This window comes from Colletes latitarsis, chromosome 14 (assembly GCF_051014445.1).
Source record: "Colletes latitarsis isolate SP2378_abdomen chromosome 14, iyColLati1, whole genome shotgun sequence".
Classification (NCBI taxonomy): domain Eukaryota; kingdom Metazoa; phylum Arthropoda; class Insecta; order Hymenoptera; family Colletidae; genus Colletes; species Colletes latitarsis.
In genome coordinates, this window is record NC_135147.1 from 1,047,398 (window position 1) to 1,052,500 (window position 5,103).

Consider the following 5,103-nt stretch of genomic DNA (forward strand, 5'->3'; position numbering starts at 1 on the left):
TGCGCCCCCCAGACCCCCGCTACAATAGCCCAGACCTAACCCACTTTGTAATAGTGGTATCATATTAAATTGAACAGCATCGTACTTAATTCGTTTTGCTGAATGGGGGGCTGCGCCCCCCAAACCCCCGCTACACTAGCCCAGACCTAACCCATTTTGTAATAGCGGTATCAAATTAAATTGAACAGCATCGTACTAAATTCGTTTTGCTGACAGGGGTCTGCGCCCCCCAGACCCCCGCTACACTAGCCCAGACCTAACCCCCTTTGTAATAGCGGTATCATATTAAATTGAACAGCATCATATTGAATTCGTTTTGCTGACTGGGGTCTGCGCGCCCCAGACCCCCGCAACACTAGCCCGGACCTAACCCACTTTGTAATAGCGGTATCATATTAAATTGAACAGCATCGTACTAAATTCGTTTTGCTGAATGGGGGGCTGCGCCCCCCAAACCCCCGCTACACTAGCCCAGACCTAACCCATTTTGTAATAGCGGTATCAAATTAAATTGAACAGTATCGTACTAAATTCGTTTTGCTGACTGGGGGGCTGCGCCCCCCAGACCCCCGCAACACTAGCCCGGACCTAACCCACTTTGTAATAGTGGTATCATATTAAATTGAACAGCATCGTACATAATTCGTTTTGCTGAATGGGGGGCTGCGCCCCCCAAACCCCCGCTACACTAGCCCAGACCTAACCCATTTTGTAATAGCTGTATCAAATTAAATTGAACAGCATCATATTGAATTCGTTTTGCTGACAGGGGTCTGCGCCCCCCAGACCCCCGCTACACTAGCCCAGACCTAACCCACTTTGTAATAGTGGTATCATATTAAATTGAACAGCATCGTACATAATTCGTTTTGCTGAATGGGGGGCTGCGCCCCCCAAACCCCCGCTACACTAGCCCAGACCTAACCCATTTTGTAATAGCGGTATCAAATTAAATTGAACAGCATCGTACTAAATTCGTTTTGCTGACAGGGGTCTGCGCCCCCCAAACCCCCGCTACACTAGCCCAGACCTAACCCATTTTGTAATAGCGGTATCAAATTAAATTGAACAGCATCATATTGAATTCGTTTTGCTGACTGGGGTCTGCGCCCCCCAAACCCCCGCTACACCAGCCCAGACCTAACCCATTTTGTAATAGCGGTACCAAATTAAATTGAGCAGCATCATATTGAATTCGTTTTGCTGACAGGGGTCTGCGCCCCCCAGACCCCCGCTACACTAGCCCAGACCTAACCCCCTTTGTAATAGCGGTATCATATTAAATTGAACAGCATCATATTGAATTCGTTTTGCTGACTGGGGTCTGCGCGCCCCAAACCACCGCAACACTGGCCCAGACCTAGCCCATTTTGTAATGACTGTATTGGAACTGCGTTAGGGCTAGTTTAGAATTGGTTAGGTGAAGTAATGCGGAGAGCAGTTTCGCCTGCGTCCCGGGATGCTTGTTGGCATGAGTGGTGTCTGAATGAGTAAAGACGGATGAGACACTTGTGGGGTATGGTGAGTCAGATTCTCAAACTACCCATATATTCTTCTGAGGCATGGGTGCCTATCCAAGGATCTCCTTCGGTATCTAAAACAGAAATAAAAAAAAAAAAAAAAAAAAAAAAAAAAATGAATATGGACTGTGTTAGGACTGAATTGGATAAGGTCTGGGTTACGTCTCGGTTAGGTCTGAGTTAGGACTGGTTTAAGACTGGGTTAGGACTGGGTTAGGACTGGGTTAGGACTGGGTTAGGTCTGGGTTAGGACTGGGTTAGGTCTGGGTTAGGTCTGGGTTAGGACTGGGTTAGGTCTGGGTTAGGACTGGGTTAGGACTGGGTTAGGTCTGGGTTAGGTCTGGGTTAGGACTGGGTTAGGACTGGGTTAGGACTGGGTTAGGTCTGGGTTAGGTCTGGGTTAGGTCTGGGTTAGGACTGGGTTAGGACTGGGTTAGGTCTGGGTTAGGTCTGGGTTAGGTCTGGGTTAGGTCTGGGTTAGGTCTGGGTTAGGTCTGGGTTAGGTCTGGGTTAGGACTGGGTTAGGACTGGGTTAGGTCTGGGTTAGGCCTGGGTTAGGTCTGGGTTAGGACTGGGTTAGGACTGGGTTAGGTCTGGGTTAGGACTGGGTTAGGTCTGGGTTAGGACGGGGTTAGGTCTGGGTTAGGTCTGGGTTAGGACTGGGATAGGTCTGGGTTAGGTCTGGGTTACGACTGGGTTAGGTCTGGGTTACGACTGGGTTAGGTCTGGGTTACGACTGGGTTAGGTCTGGGTTACGACTGGGTTAGGTCTGGGTTACGACTGGGTTAGGATTGGGTTAGGTCTGGTTTAGGACTGGGTTAGGTCTAGGTTAGGACTGGGTTAGGTCTGGGTTAGGTCTGGGTTAGGACTGGGTTAGGTCTGGGTTAGGACTGGGTTAGTACTGGGTTAGGACTGGGTTAGGTCTGGGTTAGGTCTGGGTTATTTCTGGGTTAGGTCTGGGTTAGGTCTGGGTTAGGTCTGGGTTAGGGCTGGGTTAGGTCTGGGTTAGGTCTGGGTCAGGTCTGGGGTATTTCTGGGTTAGGACTGGGTTAGGTCTGGGTTAGGTCTGGGTTATTTCTGGGTTAGGTCTGGGTTAGGTCTGGGTTAGGTCTGGGTTAGGTCTGGGTTAGGTCTGGGTTAGGTCTGGGTTAGGACTGGGTTAGTACTGGGTTAGGACTGGGTTAGGTCTGGGTTAGGTCTGGGTTATTTCTGGGTTAGGTCTGGGTTAGGGCTGGGTTAGGTCTGGGTTAGGTCTGGGTCAGGTCTGGGGTATTTCTGGGTTAGGACTGGGTTAGGTCTGGGTTAGGTCTGGGTTAGGACTGGGTTAGGTCTGGGTTAGGACTGGGTTAGGACTGGGTTAGGTCTGGGTTAGGTCTGGGTTAGGTTTGGGTTAGGACTGGGTAGGTTCTGGGTTAGGACTTGGTTAGGACTGGGTTAGGACTGTGTTAGGACTGGGTTAGGTCTGGGTTAGGTCTGGGTTAGGACTGGGTTAGGTCTGGGTTAGGACTGGGTTAGGTCTGGGTTAGGTCTGGGTTCGGTCTGGGTTAGGTCTGGGTTAGGACTGGGTTAGGACTGGGTTAGGTCTGGGTTAGGACTGGGTTAGGACTGGGTTAGGTCTGGGTTAGGTCTGGGTTAGGACTGGGTTAGGTCTGGGTTAGGACTGGGTTAGGTCTGGGTTAGTACTGGATTTGGTTAGGTCTGTGTTAGGTCTGGGTTAGGACTGGGTTAGGACTGGGTTAGGTCTGGGTTAGGACTGGGTTAGGACTGGGTTAGGACTGGGTTAGGTCTGGGTTAGGTCTGGGTTATTTCTGGGTTAGGTCTGGGTTAGGTCTGGGTTAGGTCTGGGTTAGGTCTGGGTTAGGTCTGGGTTAGGACTGGGTTAGGACTGGGTTAGGTCTGGGTTAGGACTGGGTTAGGACTGGGTTAGGTCTGGGTTAGGACTGGGTTAGGTCTGGGTTAGGTCTGGGTTCGGTCTGGGTTAGGACTGGGTTAGGTCTGGGTTAGGTCTGGGTTAGGTCTGGGTTAGGTCTGGGTTAGGTCTGGGTTAGGACTGGGTTAGGACTGGGTTAGGTCTGGGTTAGGTCTGGGTTAGGACTGGGTTAGGTCTGGGTTAGTACTGGATTTGGTTAGGTCTGGGTTAGGTCTGGGATAGGACTGGGTTAGGACTGGGTTAGGTCTGGGTTAGGACTGGGTTAGGTCTGGGTTAGGTTTGGGTTAGGACTGGGTAGGTTCTGGGTTAGGACTTGGTTAGGACTGGGTTAGGACTGTGTTAGGACTGGGTTAGGTCTGGGTTAGGTCTGGGTTAGGACTGGGTTAGGTCTGGGTTAGGACTGGGTTAGGTCTGGGTTAGGTCTGGGTTCGGTCTGGGTTAGGTCTGGGTTAGGTCTGGGTTAGGACTGGGTTAGGACTGGGTTAGGTCTGGGTTAGGACTGGGTTAGGACTGGGTTAGGTCTGGGTTAGGACTGGGTTAGGACTGGGTTAGGTCTGGGTTAGGACTGGGTTAGGACTGGGTTAGGTCTGGGTTAGGTCTGGGTTAGGACTGGGTTAGGTCTGGGTTAGGTCTGGGTTCGGTCTGGGTTAGGTCTGGGTTAGGTCTGGGTTAGGACTGGGTTAGGACTGGGTTAGGTCTGGGTTAGGACTGGGTTAGGACTGGGTTAGGTCTGGGTTAGGACTGGGTTAGGACTGGGTTAGGTCTGGGTTAGGACTGGGTTAGGACTGGGTTAGGTCTGGGTTAGGTCTGGGTTAGGACTGGGTTAGGTCTGGGTTAGGACTGGGTTAGGTCTGGGTTAGTACTGGATTTGGTTAGGTCTGGGTTGGGTCTGGGTTAGGTCTGGGTTAGGACTGGGTTAGGTCTGGGTTAGGACTGGGTTAGGACTGGGTTAGGACTGGGTTAGGTCTGGGTTAGGTCTGGGTTATTTCTGGGTTAGGTCTGGGTTAGGTCTGGGTTAGGTCTGGGTTAGGTCTGGGTTAGGTCTGGGTTAGGTCTGGGTTAGGACTGGGTTAGGACTGGGTTAGGTCTGGGTTAGGACTGGGTTAGGACTGGGTTAGGTCTGGGTTAGGACTGGGTTAGGTCTGGGTTAGGACTGGGTTAGGTCTGGGTTAGTACTGGATTTGGTTAGGTCTGGGTTGGGTCTGGGTTAGGTCTGGGTTAGGACTGGGTTAGGACTGGGTTAGGTCTGGGTTAGGACTGGGTTAGGACTGGGTTAGGACTGGGTTAGGTCTGGGTTAGGTCTGGGTTATTTCTGGGTTAGGTCTGGGTTAGGTCTGGGTTAGGTCTGGGTTAGGACTGGGTTAGGTCTGGGATAGGTCTGGGTTAGGTCTGGGTTAGGACTGGGTTAGGACTGGGTTAGGTCTGGGTTAGGACTGGGTTAGGTCTGGGTTAGTACTGGATTTGGTTAGGTCTGGGTTAGGTCTGGGTTAGGTCTGGGTTAGGTCTGGGTTAGGACTGGGTTAGGACTGGGTTAGGTCTGGGTTAGGACTGGGTTAGGACTGGGTTAGGACTGGGTTAGGTCTGGGTTAGGTCTGGGTTATTTCTGGGTTAGGTCTGGGTTAGGTCTGGGTTAGGTCTGGGTTAGGTCTGAGT